This window comes from Ceratotherium simum, chromosome 8, assembly GCF_057802395.1.
Source record: "Ceratotherium simum simum isolate JZ-2026a chromosome 8, ASM5780239v1, whole genome shotgun sequence".
NCBI classification, from domain to species: Eukaryota; Metazoa; Chordata; class Mammalia; order Perissodactyla; family Rhinocerotidae; genus Ceratotherium; species Ceratotherium simum.
This window is the reverse complement of record NC_141907.1, coordinates 76,484,233-76,502,327: the sequence shown is the minus strand read 5'-3', so window position 1 is coordinate 76,502,327 and position 18,095 is coordinate 76,484,233. Positions and strand designations below refer to the sequence as shown.

The 18,095-nt window shown below is 33.8% G+C and overlaps 1 protein-coding gene across 4 annotated transcripts in view; it reads right to left on the bottom strand.

The window, feature by feature from the left end:
• GRID2 (glutamate ionotropic receptor delta type subunit 2) overlaps positions 1–18,095 on the bottom strand; it is a 1,475,972-nt gene that overhangs the window by 940,537 nt on the left and 517,340 nt on the right. The gene's annotated exons all lie outside the window — the stretch shown is intronic.

Below are 18,095 nucleotides of genomic sequence, written 5' to 3'. Positions count from 1 at the left end.
CCTTAAAGAGGCCTGTTTGCAGAACTTTAAAGCTGGGTCTGAGGGTCAGGCTTCGAAATTTAACACATATCTAGGGGCTGAATGCAATTCCAACTTCATGCTCTCCCTCTGGGTACGTATCTGAAGGAAATGAAATCGCTATCTTGAAAAGATATGTGGGCACTCCTATGTTCAATTCAGCATTATTTACAATAGCCAAGACACGGAAACAACCTAAGTGTCCATTAACAGACCAATGGATAAAGAAGATGTGATACACACACACACACACACACACACACACACACACACAGGAATATTATTCAGCCTTATAAAAAAAAAAAGAAATCTTGCCATTTGCAATAACATGGATGGACCTTGACGGCATTATGCTAAGTGAAATAAGTCAGGCAGAGAAAGACAAATGTTGCATGACCTCACTTTTATGTAGAATCTAAAAAAATCAAACTCACAGATAGAACAGACTGGTGGTGGACAAAATGGGTGAAGGGGGTCAAAAGGTACAAACTTCCAATTATAAGATAAATAGGTTCTGGGGAATATACAGTATGGTGGCTACAGTTAATAACACTGTATTATATATTTGCAAGTTGCTAAAGAGAAGGTTTAAAAGTTCTCATCACAGGAAAAAATAATTTGTAACTATGTGACGTGATGGATGTTGACTAAACTCATTGTGTTCACCAATTTGCAATATATACATATATCAAATCACTGTGATATATACCTAAAACTAATACAATGCAATGTGTCAATTATATCCCAATAAAACAGGGGGAAAAGAGAATCAGAAATATAGAATTTCTATTTCAAACTATGTTTTAAAGCAAATCAATTATGGAGTCAGAAACAAATAAGCAGACTACATTTTTGTTCAGTTTTATATATTGCACTAATTCTCCCTATCACATGGGTATTTTCAGAGCCCTCCAGTAGTTCAGTGCATGATTTGATTGACCAAATACATAGCTTCTAGATTTGAAGGTGAAAGGAAAAAGGAATATAGGCATAATCACGAGGAGATCATGGATCATGAAAGAAAGGGAGCCAGCAAAATGATCACTTGTTTTTGGTTGAGGAGTACACAGGTGGAGAGCTCTGAGGATTACAACATTGTGATGGTGAGTAAGTGAGGGTTTTTTCACTGTTGAAAAAAAGAAAAGGAAAGAAGGAGGGAAATAAAGACGGAAGGAGATAAAGATCTTGCTAAAGTGATCCAAAGAGACATATTAACAGCCAAGAATATTTGTACTAATTTGTATCCTTAAAAATGCATTTAAGATATATTGAAATGAAAAAAAAACACTTTCGTGAGATATAGTTAAATGGCAAAATTTCAAAATTCAGCTGCCTTAAGCTGCAGCAATAGATAAAATCAGATAATTACAATCACTCATTACTCATCCTTTGTGATAATAAAAGTGGAAATTAAGCTTTAGTATTTGAAATTTAAACTAGTCAGGAAGTTAGTGGAAGTTACTCTTTGAGAAAAATGTTATGGTCTGGAATGTTTATGGTTTAAATTGTCTCTTGAAGATACTTAAGATGAAACAGATTAAACTTTTGCATCAACTTTATAGGAAAGCAAGCTTGAGCCCTTCAAAGAGCAGTTAATAGGTAACTAAGTGCATGAGGTTCTTAACGCTATTGCAAATGTTCCACCGGAAACATCTTGTTTCATCCTTGTCTGTCCACTTACTCTTGAGTTGCTTCAGGAAAGTAGCAGGATCACGGAATGGGATTAATCACAACTTGGGGAGTTGGCCTGACTTGAGATCCCAATTCCCTGACTACAGCCTGGAATCTCAGTTCTCTAAGGAAATTCTAGATCAGGAAAGTGAAAAAACAATTGCTTTTAATCAGCCTTTGGATTTTCCTACACGCAAAACTGTTTTAAAATATTTTTGTACTTTAAAAAATAAAGAATATATCATTTTATTTTGTTCTTATATTTAAGCTAAGTTACCTATTGGAGTCCTACTGGATTCCTTAGTTCACTGTACTGTGAGATCAGAAGCTATAGCTGAAGGTGAGTTGCATGCTTGACTCTCTGTAAGCAGAGAGTGCAGTACCGACGCAGGTGGAACAGATTAACACTGAGAAACCCTGCACGATGTTGACTTCATTCTTCCTTCGAACTGAATTCCTACATTCAAACATAACTAAAGCTTCTTTTTCCCTTTATGACTGAGGTTTTAAAATTAATAATTAATTAATTGGTTAATTTGATCATTATTGAAGGTCTCTTTATGCCAAATACTGAGTTAGACCCTGAGAATATAATCATAAATAAGACTGACATCGTTCCTTGCCCTCACAAGCTAGCGTGTGAGGGATTTCTGACGGGAGATAGCACTTCTAGTGCAAAGAAGCTTGGAAAGTCTCTGAGGTTGACGTATGGGTATATGCCACTACCGGTCTGCCTGTCTGAACACTGAAAAAGTTGCTTAGCACCTTGAAGACCAAGTGGGTACTGAGCTGTGAGCATGCAGGTAGAGAAATCCAGTCAAGCTATAAGGTAGGTGTAAGGACACAGTTAGTTTTACCACATCAGTAATCATTTTGTCTTCTCTGATTGAGAGAGTCAAGACACCAATACTCTTATATTTTCTACTTTAAAAAAATATATATCCAGAAAGATTATAGCATTAACAATTATGAAAATAAAATCATAACACATATTATATCCTTCCTTCCAGTTTTTATCTATTTACCTTTACATTAAACAGAATTGCAAATGGAATGTACACACAGACAATTCTGTATCCTTTTAATAATTTGATGTCAAAATAAGATAAAGCCCTAGAAAGCCAGAGAATCATTACACTAATTAAGGGTAATTAATTTAATATAATGCCATTTCCCCCAGAGCTTGGTGAACAGCAAAGCACCAAATAACATTTAGTACACCAACAGAATTTAGATGGCCCCATGAGCTTATAATCATGGAGTTTTCCCTGAAGTGAGCTCATCTTCATTTGAACTCTTACTAAAATTTTTCCTATCCCTCTGTGATATTTAATATGTGCTCTCCTACTATTATTTGTATGCATGTCATCTCTCTAACTATATTACAAACTTCAAGCTTGGGGAGTATTTCTTATATCACTATATCTTATACAATTTAAGAATTCAATAAATATTTGCTAAAGGAATGAATACATGAATATTAAAAGTAGAAAAACAAGTGCAATTCAGTATAAGAGATTTATCAATGTGTCTGCTTTGCTTTAAAAAAACAAAATCATGAAATATTAAACAAATAACACATTCTACAGAAATAAAAACATCCTTGAATTTCTTAATAATAGAGAATGTTCAAGTTCAAACCAGTGTCCAGGTAGTCTCTTTTTTCCCCTATCCCCTAGCCAGAGTATCAACAAACAATGGACACCAATATTACTCTAAATGAACAATGAAAACAAATTCATTGCAATAAATTAAATGTATGCTGGACTATATTTAAGTTATTTCAAAATATTTGTTTCTTTGGATTGTTCTAACCTACCATTACCATCCATTAGGAGCGAGGTGTGATGCAGATATTTGAAAGTGACTAAGTAAAACAACCTCTTAATACTGAATTAATAAACATTTCTTAATGGAAAATTAATGTCTTGAAGACAAAGTAGGAAGGAATTTTTCTTTGTTTGAGTGACATTCCAGTTAAAATCAATCTGTGCAAATAGGTATCTGCTCCTTGAAAAACTCTTCTCCCTGCAAGAATCTAACCCAGTTATATCAATCAAGACTGCCATGTTATCCCTATTTTTCCCCTCCACTTTCTGAATTTTAAGTCTTTATTTTGAATAATACAAATAAAGTATTTGTACTCAAACTATCGAACTGTTTAGAAATATCTGGGGAGCACAAAGCATCAGGTTTTTTTTTTTTCGTGGTCTCCAAGTCTATGAAATTCATCTGCAAAGTGAATATATTGAGCAAAGGATTAAAAGCTTAAGGAAAGCAAAATATGAAAAGCCTTTCCTATCTTGAAATCTTAAGTCATTCTCCAAATTATGAGGCATCTAAAGATGTCTGATCCTTGTCCCTGAAGGTGTGGTATAAATCTATCAACATGGACTTAGAGCCACTTTGCAGGACTAAATGGTTCTCAGAGTGACAGGAGACACTAATGGACTTCTTGGCAAAATTCTGATAAGGATAGGAGGTAGCCTGGTTGTGCTGACAATAAAAGAATGAACTCTGTACATTTGGGCTGATGCTGAACTGGATAACTTAATCCCCTTTACCCTGTTCTGCATAAGAATGTGTGTGACGTAAGACAGTTTGAAGCTGTTTTTTTTTTTTTTTTTGGTTTTTTTGGATAAATGATGCTTTGCTCTCCCTCATTATTCAACTGGTGTACATCTTCACCAACTCGGCACAGTTGCAGAGTTACTTCAATGCTATATATTGTTCTCCACGTACAATAAAGGAGGCAGAAAATACTGCGAGTTTTCTGTTTTTAGAGAAAATGTAATGATGAATATTTTTGCTCTTGGCTAAACTTATTCCTTTCAAATGGAAAAGTATCACCTGGGAGTCGAATGAACCTTTGAAAACTGCGTATGTAACTCCCTACCTTAGATACAGTGCACCGACCTTGGACTGGGTGATTCCATTCAACAAGGAATAAGAAGACAAAATTGTTTCTCATTTCCTTGTCATTTAAGCTTCCTGTTAAGACTCGAGACATAGATTGAGTTCCTGGAGTTTAGCATGGAGGTCTTTTAATAAAGAAATTTTTTAAAAATTTGTTTTGCTTTACTTCTTAAAAATGTACATACCCAAGATATTTCAAATACAAAAAATAACTCACTCTTGATGGATGGTGAAATAACATGTTCTCTTTTACCTGGAAATATCCAATAAAAATAGCACTGAATAAAGTTCACAAACATGTTTTCAAGGGATTAATTCAATTCAACGATGTTCACTTTTATCTCCATATTTAATAATTTATGATCAATGTATCTCAGAGCCATCCACCAGCATTGGAATTAGCATGCTGCTTATTAAAATCATAGATTCTCCACTCTCGCTTGAAAAAATAGCAACTAATGAATCAGAATCGCTGGTGATAAAGATCCTGGAATATCTATTTTACCAGATTTTCCTAGCAGATATAATGCACAATGATATAGTTGGTCTGTAACAATAATCAAGAAAAAAATTTGGCTTCGATAGTTTGTAAAGTGTCCAAAACAGAAAATCCATATCCTGGAAGTTGACTGAGGACTAAGTGACTTGAAAGCAACAAGCCAAAAATATTAGAATTTTAGCTTTATAGTATTAGATGCACAGGAGAATGAATGACAGTTAAAGTACTAGAGGGCAAATTGGCAAGAGAACACTATGTATCTGCGGAGGCAATTTCAGTGTACCACATGGTCCCTTGCCCCAGTAAAGGTACTCTCCACTATTTCAAATGTTTTTAAGGCAAGAACATTCCCTAACAGGACTAGGAGAGTTGGAAGGCATTTTTTTGTTTGTTTGTTTGTTTGTTTTTGCTGTCCATCATAACACCCCACAACATGTGTAAGTTCTCACTAAATGCTTAATGTTACTGCTAGAAAATGTCGTTTTCATATATTCTAGAGAGATATGGTCTTTGTTTTTAATATTATTTAAATCTCTATCCTGATACTATTTGATTTTGGGGAATTCATTTAACTTCTCTGGATCCCAATTTCCTCATCGATAAAATAAATATGTTGTACTAAATCAGTGTTTCTCAAAATTCAGCCCACCTACATATATTGTGCCATGTCTGTATGCCACCTATATTATTAATATTTTTTTCAAAATAATATTTCAAAGGGCTAGCTATATTTTTCTAAAATGTGGTAAAATTAACACATTTATTAAACTTTTTCAAATCCTCATTTTTGCACTACCAAATATCATGTTGTATTCAATCTTAGCTTTATAACGTTGTTTATGAAAAAATACTTTGGAGCGAATGTTAAGTTTCATGAATTATCTTTTTCTTGGGATGCTTAGTTTCTTGGCACATATAAAATTTTACCATAATTTTGAACAAAATTTTACATCTAATAAAGTCCAATTACTTTCCAATTAAAAATTGATATCAACTTTATGGATACACATTTGAATTCTACCTAAAATCAAATGGTTTAAAAGTCACTTGAATGTTTATAAACATCAATTTAAAAAAAACCCTCAAGTCTACAGCAGAAAGTTTTTTAAAAAAGAAAGTTCAATGGTTTAAAATATAGAAATCAGTATTTAAAAGAAAAATCTTTGAAGGGTTATGGAATTCTCTAAGTACCACTGTAACTCAGTTGACAGCAACTCTAATTAGATTTTTCTGTAAGTCAGCTTTTCAGGCAAAGTCCCCCAAATCCTCATGGTGTGCATGAGATGGGTCTGGTGCTTTTGTATATTGGACAAAAGAGACACATTATCTGTAGCTCCTATGTTTAAATTCTAGCATTTATTCATACGTACAGATGCTGTAATGATTTTTAAAAATTTTCTGGTATTCCAAATTTGCTTTCAAAAATAATGGAAAGCATGAAAGAAACTGAATAAATTTTGGATGTTTAAAATGATATAAAAGTTACATTGAACCCAATTTTTACTATTTTTTTTTACTATTAATGAAATGGAGGTAATAATACACATATTTATCAACATAGAAGATATTATACTTGATTTAAAATGAACTAAAGACTAACAATTAGAATGCTATCTTAATCATTTCATTTTAGCCTAATTAATTTAATCTACAAGTTTCTTTTGAGTACTTATCTTCTGCTTAATACTAAGGAAATTGCCTCAGTCTCATGCTCAGGAAGAGGTTACAGTCTAATTGCGAGACAATGAAACATTTGAAGCTACAATAAATAAGACAACATAGACTAGTTTGACTGCTACAAAAGTGCAAATTTTGTGACAGTATAATGATAGACAGGGCAGGAAATCCAGACACTCAAAGACTGAGGATTCACAGTTGAGAATAGTTCCTCCATTTCATCAGTTCCTGCTCCTTTCACTTGTGAGAAGAATAGGGAGTAGTACAAGTTTCAGAGCAGGGCTCTTTAATAAGAGAATTAGAAGTTAGATTAGTATTTAATTTAGCAATAATTCTCTCTATACCTCTCTTTTATCGGTAGGAAATCAGAAGTGATTTTAGCTTTGGGTAAAGCAGGCATTTGACAATGGACACATATCTAAATTCTTATCTTTTATTTATCTAATATAAACTTAGAGGTAAAAATTAAGAATTGAATGTAGAGTATATACTAGAATAAGAATAGAATTCAAATCCAATTTTAATAATTAATATAACATTTAAATTATGTTTTGAAAATGCACAGAATTGGAGTTATGTAAAAAAAAACAAGCCACTGGACTTAGAATAAAAACAGCTTGGCTGCATTCTGGCATTTCAATTTACTAGATTTCTTAAGATACTTGATTTCTCTAAGTTTCAGTTTCTTCATCCTTAAAATAAAGTTAAATAAATCTATTTTGCCTCTCTCACTGAGTCTGTGAAAACTGTGTTATATAACAGGAATGAAGAGCTTAATAAACTGAAAATCTAAATGACTTTGTATTATTATTATAAATAAAAAAATAATGAAAATAATCCAGGATATACGACCCAAAGAAGGAAAATCAAACCAAACTAAACAAAATTTCAGTTTTTGAAATCTGAGCTCTATCATATTCCAACTTCTTTCCTTTATTTTTGTGTATATCCAATACTGTTATAATACTATATTCACTGTTTTTGATGCTGTATTAATATATTTTTCAAATCCAAGAAAAATATTTTTCTTTTTAATCTTTCAGTAATTAATTCTCAATTTCTATCATGCAATTTCACAATTCTGGATAATTTTTAGATAGAATTTAAAAATTATTTCTCTTTGGGGCTGGCCTGCTGGCAGAGTGGTTAAGTTTGCATGCTCCGCCTTGGTGGCCTGGGGTTCGTGGGTTCAGATCCCGGGTGTGGACATACACACTGCTTACTAAGCCATGCTGTGGTGGTGTCCCACATACAAAATAGAGGAAGATTGGCACAGATGTCAGCTCAGCGACAATCTTCCTCAAGCAAAAAGAGGAATACTGGCAACACATGTTAGCTCAGGGCCAATCTTCCTCACCAAAGAAAAAATATATATATATATATTTGTCTTTACCATAGAAAAACAAACCATAAAATTATGGATTTTTTTCTCATTTGTGGAGAATCTCATAAACAAAGCTACTTTTTGGTTTCTAGTTTCTTTTTTAAGATGAGATCTGAAAGTCCCATTGATCTACTAAGATGCCATTTATATGTGTTCTTGGGCATTACATTTAAACAAATAGTCTTCTATACATATTCCTTCTTCTTAAATATATTCATAAATTAATACTAATCAACAGAAAGTAATATTGGAGTTTCACATACATTTCATTTCATCATCATAAATTATTCAACATAATTATGGTATGAGACTATGTGTAATTTCTCTATTGAAAAATAAGTTAATATAAGTAAAACTTCCTTTGAGATCAATTTTCAGAATCTTGCTTTCTTACCAAGTGCAAAATTAACTATACACACACACACATATAAACACACACACACACACACACACACACACACACGCCTGACCATGGATTTCTTAGAGAGTTTCTTTCTTTTTATACACAAATTCCACTACAAATTGAATTTAATAGGACTTATCTTCTCTCTCCAAAGCAAAAAAGAAACAAAAAGGGAAAGAACCCCTCAAGGCAGCAAATGCATTTTGCATTTAAACTAAGCAACCATTTTATCCATAGGAAACGTTAGGCAATATTATTCCCCCTGAGTCTTTACAGTATGAATCTAGGACCATTTTTGTACATTTTGTTGCAGTGTTTCTCTAAGCCATTGGACTCTAGATCCTTAAAATTATTTCCTTGGAAAGTTAAACTAAAAAAATGCTTTCATATTTGCCAGTATCCAAGGTAGAGCATAAATCATCCAAGTCTCTAAAGTGTTGGCTTCTCACACCAGCCTCCCAAGGCCACACATCATGCTCCTCTGATTCACTGGGGGTCAGTACTCCTCACTCACATCACAGCCAAAAAGAGGCCCAAGGGTACAGTTGGGAGAAAACAGATACTAGGACTTCATTTTGAAACATCGGAAAACCAATTTAAAGTGAATTTTAATCAATGAACGCAACTATATTTATTAGAATCATATGATCATATCATATTAGAGATCATCTAGATCAAGCTTGTTATTTTACATGTGAAAAAACCTGAGGTCTGAAGGTTAAGTAACACTTTAATAACCAAGACAGGATGAGAAGTTTAACATCGAAACTCTAGGGCAGAACGCTTTTTATTGCTATTTATCTGTATCTAACCATTGTCTGTTCACCTACTACTGAAGGAAAGTTTTTAAAAAACGAGAAGGGAGTGGAGGAGGGAGAAACTGCATAGCTACTTGTCTTACTGGAAAAAACTTTTAAAAGGATTTTTAATTAATTAATTTTTATTTATTTATTTTCAATATTTTTATTTATTTTTATTTAATTTTTTATCTGAGTAGTACAAAAAGCACTAGGGATTATTAGGGGCTGATATTATCACAAGTTTGTTCTACGATTTTATATTGTTTCCTGTTACAACTTAAAGTGATAAACTGAGCACCATTACACACATACTCCTTTTGCCACATACGTTCAGGACCCTACCTTAAGCTGCAAAATCTACAAATGATCTTCCTCTGCTCCTTGGTGGTGCTATTTTTCCTTTCCATCACAAGTAATACATACCACAATTTCCAAGCATTAAAAGACTTCATTCATTTCCCTACTATCAAAGATGAAATATAATTTTAAAAGTGAATGCTCCCTGTTAATGCTTTTTTAAACTATTGCTGTTAACTATGTCTCTTCCTTATTAAAAATAACAAAATAAAATAAATATATAATTAATTCATATTACAATGTTTACTTCTTCTCTGTAGGAGTAATCCATTGGAAGCACTGAAAGAATTATGAAACCCTTTCACAGCATTTATTTACTCGGTGCAGTCTTATAAAGCACCTACACACCGTAAGCCAAGCACTGTTCTACGCACAGAGTGAATATGACGCGAGGTTCCTGCTCTCAAGGAGCTTGGGCACCAGCAGAAGAGAAAAATAAACTACATGTATATATATATATATATATATGACAGAAATAATATAATATATAGGTATATTATAGAAATATATAAGTATATAATACACACACATTTCAGATGATAGTTGAAGTTGGGGTGGGAAGGCCTAGCTGGACAGGAGCGACTTCACAATGAGAAGCAAGCTTGTTCTGAATACCTAGGGGAAGAGGATTTCGCGGAGAGAAAAATGGACATACAAAAGGTGGGAAGGAGTTTGGCATAACCAAGGAAAGGAAAGCTGACTAGTATGCCTGGAGTGTGGTTGAGATGGGCAGTGACAAAGAGAAAGTCACAAATGGTCAGGGTGAGATAATTCTGCGCCTTGTAAGTCAGGGTACCTCAGTTATCATTTATTCATTCCTCTGTGTATTGATCTTCCAATCATTTTTGACAGAGAACTTCAATCAGTTTATTTAGCATCTGCTTAAACCACAATCTGCTGATCTTTTTTTTCACCAAAACTATTTAAATATTTTTTTAGGTACAGCCTCATGTATAGTGGCTGCCAGAAGCTTCTGTCTTGAGTACCAACCCATTTCATCATGATTATAGTTGATGATCAAATTCATCTTGAATTAATCATTCATGACATTGCTATAAATTAGTCTTTAGGATTGCTCTGCTAATGACACTGTCACTAGTAAGCTGTAATTACTGTAACTAGGATGTAATCTAACGTTTTTAGTCTGTCAGATGAAAAATTTCCCCCTACACAGAGAGAGAGAGAAAGAAGAAAACCCACACATATTGCTCTCACACTTATATAAAATTTAAAAATAATTTCATTTTCCTCAGAGGCCACCCAAAACTGCATACCTATTATCCCAACATTTAATTTAGATGTAAACAGGGACCTAGAAAAAAGTAAAACAATTTGGAATCCATGATTTACATTTCCATATTTGAAAAAGAGATTTTTGACACATCTTTTAAGCAATATAAAAAGATATTCCAGCAACAATAATCTTGATGAATGCTAAGATGTACCTGACAATCTATTTTTGACATATTGTTTAGAAGTTAGTTCATAAAATTAATAGGGTGGTTCACCAGACTTCATTGTGAAATACTATTCTAAAATACACCACACACACACACACAAACATACACAGACACACACAATTACGTAAAATGTAGATTTCCTCTGCTCTTTCATCTACACGTCAAACAAGTTTTTCAGAAGATAAAATACAGACTACTGTAAAGATAACACATTTTAGAAACTAGTCACAAATTATATCAACAAACTGATTGCCTTTGATGTTATAAAGGAGAAAAAATAGCCTAGTTGTTTCTATTTTAATCTTCCACACATCTATTTTACTAGAATTCCAAACTGGCAGAAGAATGAAATCTTTAGAGACTAAGCATTTTGTCATAAATAAATTTATGGTTGTAGGAGCAAAATAACCAAATTCTCTAATAGCTGCAGCTGTCAGGGAACCAATTCCAATGCAGCTTGATATGCTCTAGGTTTGGTGCCATGTTGGTGTATGAGGGTGGGCAGGAGTATTTTGTTTTTTCCAATAACTTTGCCCTACAAAATTCTATGTGCCTCAGCCCCATGATTCAACATTAATACTGTTTTACAATAGCTCTATAGAAAAGAGTAGTAGAGCTCTCAGTTTATAAATTGTCTTAATATATTCAAAATTTATGGAGTAATAGAGATACATTGTACTAGGAAATAGTTAACTTGTATTCTGCACATTAAAAAAAGACCTCTCAGTATCATCTACCTATCACCTACATCGAAATCTTCTGGTCCAAACTCCAGCCTTCTCAATGAACTGTGGGAATGGGGCCTAGGAATCTGATGTACATTGAATTTTGGGAATCACTATCTTTTGGGTTCCTTCCTTATCTGTTAAATCATTCTACTATTAACACTGCATGGCTTGTATATTTTATATGATGCACTAAACACTTTTGAGTAGTTCCTGCACATATATAGCAAGACATCTAGTTAGTTTTGTACAGATGGAGCTCCAATAAGCAGGATAATAACTCTAGTAGGACGAGAACCTCAGATTCCAGATCATGGGGATTTCTGAAGTTCTATTGAGTCGTAAAGGGTTAAGAACCCATTTTATTGATAGCATTTAACCAATACATTAACTACTGTTCTTCTCTCAAGGTTTGGGATTCAAAAAATAATTCCATCAAACTTCTCTCCACACTCAAGAATTCCAGAATCACCTGCTCAAATGTATGTCCATGATTCCCATTTTTGACTGACAGGAGGACTAAAGCTAAATTAGCATCAGCACTCTTAGTTTTTTATGTATGGGACTGTATTGTCTTCTCTGCTTAGAATTATGATATTGTCTTTGGACGTGGCAGCAGAGCCAGTTCACTGACTCTAGTGAACAAAGCATTTCATTAATTGCAGATAAGGAGAATCAACAGCCTTTTTCTTCAATGACTTCACTGACAAACTGTTCTGCTACTGCTTAGGACAGTTATTACTGTGAATTACAAGACACAATGGGCCAAACCATTTGAGTCAATATTCAATCTCTTGTTAATAAAAACTCTAACTACACATGATGCATTTTCTATTTAAGTAAAGAAATACAATATTCTTAAACTTCTTAAAATGTAATCAAAACCATTTGGATTACTTCTCTAAGACATCAAGAAATATCTCCAGGAACACTGAAGGAACACATGATAACATGATGCACATCAAAAGTTAACTGAATGAGCCATTAATTACAGATTTTTTTAAACAGAATTTCTACACGTTGACATGGTATGGTAACATGAAATACACAAGACAGTATTTGAATTAGTTGTCAAAGAAAGAAAAACATCAAGGATTCCTAACATCATTTGGTTCTTAAAATTGCCTGCATGAAAAATTAAGTACTTGGTCCACTGACACCCATTGGACACTTATATCCTAGGCACAGAACAAGGCAATGAAAATACAAAAATAAATTCTTACTATTAAAGAGATCCCAGTGGAGAGGGAGAGGCTGATATGTAAACACATAAACTAAATGCAATATGGAAATAGCTAAAGGTTATATGAAGTGATGCGGGGATGATAGAGGAAGAAGCAACTGCTTCATGGGTAAGAGTGGGTCAGATGGGCAACATGTCTATATCAGCAACTCAGTGGTGGTGGACTACAAAATCCTACTTAAGCTTCAACAACACTTCCTCACAATCTTTCACTCCCCCATCCCCAACCACCTCGACACAAGTGCAGTATTCCTCAAAGTCATGGGGATCAAGAAGGTCCTTCAAGCATATCTTGTCTTTGATTCTGTGGATGAATAACAACTTATACTTATTATCAATTTTTTATCAATTGACTCAGTGCTGTTTGGAACCTATCATTTTTAATTTTCCTTTTCTTACTTTTAAGTGACAAATTAACATTAGTATATGATAGTGATGTTTGTTTTACTTTTGCGTATTGTCTTGTTAGTCTCACAGGGTGTACTGCATATTTTCAAGCAAGAGTATTTTTGGCCTGTCATTTTTTGACAATCAGATTTTGAAAGGCATATGGTTTGTGGCTCCAATATGTGTTTCTTCATTCAGTTATTCACTCAATTTATTCAACAAATACATATTGAATATCTGCTCTTTGCCAAATATTATTCTTGGCATAAGAAACAGAATGTTGAATAAGACATGTAAGATCCTTTCCTTTGTGCAAATTACATGCTGGTGGGAGGGAGAAAAATAATAAACAAGAAAATACATAAATTAAAATAATTTCAAAAATAATAAAAACATAAGAGTGGGATAGAAATGAGTTCTGGGAGACTGTGTTACCGGTTTTTCAGTGAAGACCAAATGACAAAGGCAAAATTTAATTTGAGATCTACTATATGGAGATCTGGAGTGGGAGGTTATATCCAAGCAGAAGCAAAAAGCAAGCTTTACTTGTCTGAGAAGTGTAAAGATAGCCAGGATGGCTAGAGCTGGCAAATAAGTGAGGAAATGATGGGGTGAAATCAGAGTTTGGGAAGAAGCCAGATCACATAGGACTTATGGTCCATGGTAATGAGTTTGCATTGTATACTAAATTCAATGAATGATACGCCATTTCTCTAATACTAAAGGAGGTATATACATAACTTGTCAGAATTTGTTTAATACAGTGACAATTTATTTGTCATGTGCTTTCTATCAATCTGTATTAATTAAAAACTAGGCAGCCAAAAATATTAAATAAATATTTGTTGCACATTATCAAAATAAAGGTAATAAAATTACTATTATTTTATAAGACTATTTTTAATACTTATCATATATTTATATATACTATACATACTATTCATAATATAATCATATGTATAAGTTCATGTTGTATAAAATAACTAGTTATTGAAATAAAGAGCAACTAGTATATTGTAAATTGTTAACAGGTAAAAATTCTCTTAATATCATTCCTTTCATTATATATTCTTTTTATGCTAATGTACAATGTTTTCTGTATAAATGGAAAGCTGTTTAGAAGTTTTCATGATTTTGTTTATATCCAGTTCCTCATTATCAGTGAGATCTTTGCCAGTGGGAACAGGGAATGGTGGGTTGAGGATGCAGTATAATCAGTGGACCACATAAATGCTCTCAAGGTATGTTTTTGACAGCCAGAAAAACATACAGCACCCAATTTTTGTCTTGTGTATCAAGTAGGCCAAAGAATCAAACATGGTCTAACAGAGTCACAACATATTTCAGTTAGACACAATTTTACAGACCACTTTTGTAAGAGGGAGTATGATAGCAAGGATCAAGCATGTATGTCTAAAGGCAAGATTTCACACACATAATTTACGGACTGGGCAAGTTACAGCCAAAGATGCTTGTTGAGAACTGGAAGAATATAATTAAATTTCACATTTTTCCTTCAGGTAACCTTCTGTATATTTTCTTTTATCTGACTTTTGGTTTCATTTTAATTGATTATAAATAGTAAACAAACTCTGTGTTCTATTACTTCAATAGCCTCATTCAAAACATCTGTATGTTAGACACCATCTCTGATCATCGTCTGAGGAATTAAAGTTTATCAGAGGGTTTCTTTCACACTAGAGAAAGAGAAATGACTCTACAAATATCATCACAGCAAAGGCAGAAGTTCTTGAAAACGGCTAGTTGGAGCCCTAGGGTGTTGTGGAAATAATTCTAGGGATGGTAAGAATCAATCCAACCTGTCAGAGAACCACACATCTCACTTCTAATTTAACCAATCAGATATTTTATATATTTTGATCCTTCAGCTTCTATGTTGATTTAATATTAAAAAAAAGTTTGTTAATTTAGCAAAAGGCTTGAAAATCACTGACTAATGAATTCATTAATAAAGAAAGCATGAAAGAAAAATTAATCGGGGGATATAAAATAAACTTGGAGGTTCCAGGAGGTGAGGTAGACTAGTTAAAGAGAAAATAAAACAATGCTGTTGAAAGTGGAATTAAATCAAGAAATTGTGACAAGCTTCTGCATTCACGTTTGGTGATACAGGTTGAGATAAAATTTCTTCGTTCTCCAGGTATTACCATTATCTTCTCTGTCGTCTGTGGTGTCCCAGTCACTGGTGAACTTTTTCTTTTTCTATGCCAGATAACAGTATGACTTCCTCACATTCGATGGAAAAGCTGAGTACCTGTTTCTAAATACCAGTGGATGCTGTACCCCTCCTAATATCTGTAAAAATAGAAAAGGCAACAGAGCACGGTTTATGTAGTTCTTCTCTGTAATAATGTTTTGTTGCTATAAATGTGCTTCTGCTTGTGACTGCAAAGTCCAGTGGGGAAATGTCTGAAGAAATCAAGCCCTTGACACATGATCTGCATGAGTTATCTGTCCATAAAGGATGTCTGTTTTGAGGAAATTTTGTTATTATTCCAGATGGCAGTACTGTCATCTTGGCCACACCACATGTAGCACATTCAGGAATTATTCACTGTGTCTGGTGGCCTGGAAATGATTCTGCTATTGAAAAGACTGTAACAAAGTGTCAGCATATGGCAAACTATTCAGCACTGTCCTCCAAAAGAATTTCTTTTCCCATGGGAGGTTACCAAGAAGTTCTGGTCAACGATCCAAATTTCTTTCACCAGACTTTTGAAAAAGATCTTCAATATGTTGATCTTTTGCTTGGCTCAGAGCAAACCTAGGTTTATGTCAAATGACAGCTATGCCTGTTTTTGTAAAACACCAGTAGTCAGACACTTGAGTTTTGAATTTAAATAATTTGTGAATAGAAATGTTATACAACTGGTGAAAATTGTTTGTTTCATTAATGGGAAACACCTTGAGGCTCATCTCAAGTGTCTCCTTTTAGAAACACAGTCTTAATACTAACCATCTTATAATGGTCTTTGATCCTTTAAACTGAAAGACTGAGACTTTGTGAAGCTTATGGAGTTGAGAGAAGATGAGTCCTTTCTCCTACAACTGAGGTCACAGATCCTTGTTACACAACAGCCAGAGTGCAATGACCTCAAGGTACCATAGCTACACCGACTGACTTCAACGGTCTTCCTTCCACGGTAACCTAACAATAGCAAAACCATTAGAAACATCCACTCTACAGTCCTTTGACACTGAATTTCCACCTACACTTCCCAACACATTATCAGAACCATAAAATGAAGGCATATTTTTCCTAGCACAGTTATGATGGTGAAAGTGAAGACATCTATATATTCTACATAGAGAGAGCCTCTCAAATAAGTGCCCACTCTCCTGGTTAAAAGCTAATGTGGAATTCAGAACAAGGACTAAAGAGCATTTGAAGAAGAGGAGAGAACGCTGTTGCGATTTAATCTTGGTAGGAAAATTTTCCTTTATCACTTATTGAGGTCTAGTTTGGTCATTCTAGGTGCCTGAATTGTCAACTAGAGGAAAAGGATAGGGGTTTTCACAGGCTGCTGGATTAGACAGAGGCAGTAACTATTCGAAAACTTCATAGTGACTATAATAGAAGGTAGTACAGTACAGAGAGGAGGCCCAAAGAGGACAATACAAGATCATACTTGAAAGACTGGAGTTTAAAAAACAATTGCCTCACCATGGGCAAATGATGGGAGTAGAGGGAAAATGCAGAAGTGTACAAATTGGCAGAAAATAAAAGCCTAAAGCAAGAGACAAATGAAAATTCAGCTACTTTTCATAAGATAGGAAAACTCTAAGATTCTGCATAACACATATTTCCAAGGTAGTTCCTAAAATTTACTATTTTAAGCAAAAGACTTGGAAGGTTATTTAGCATTAATCAGTTAATTTGATAGACTAAATGGGTAAGTGTTGACAGAAGAGCAAGTAGAAATAATTACAGATAAATAATTAATAGAGATTTTTAAAAATTGTTGTGCATTTATCAATCTGTCTCAAGTGGCAGTAGTCTGCAGCTGTCAACGATTTTTCTACCAAAGCGGTATTTAGGGCACTGAGCATTCAGGATTTAAAAGAAAATGAATCGAAGATTTATCTACTTGCAGTTTCTATCTAAATAATTACATTTTAGGATACCTAAAATTACATCAGGACATTTAGCTTATAAAAAATGAACCTACAGCAACCTAAATTTATGCTGATTAAGGTGTTTTCTAGGAGACAGTTTATCAAGCTGCAAAGTACTAGAAACTGTCACTTTCCATTTGACAATGCGAATGGGAGAACATGCTTGGAGTTATAATTGGTGACAGCACAGGGGAAGCGCTGAGAAGCTCAAAACGCTTTACAAATAGTGATACATGTCATATTGTTTTTACTTTGGATTTCCAGCACAACATAAGGGGGAACATAGAAAGATGATGACTAATCGAAGTTTAAAAATCAAAGCACAAACAACTACTATTAGAAGCCAAACACAAGGACCAATGCACTGAGTGAAAAATGGTTACGTCTAAATGAGTGCTAGGTAAATTTACATCAAAAA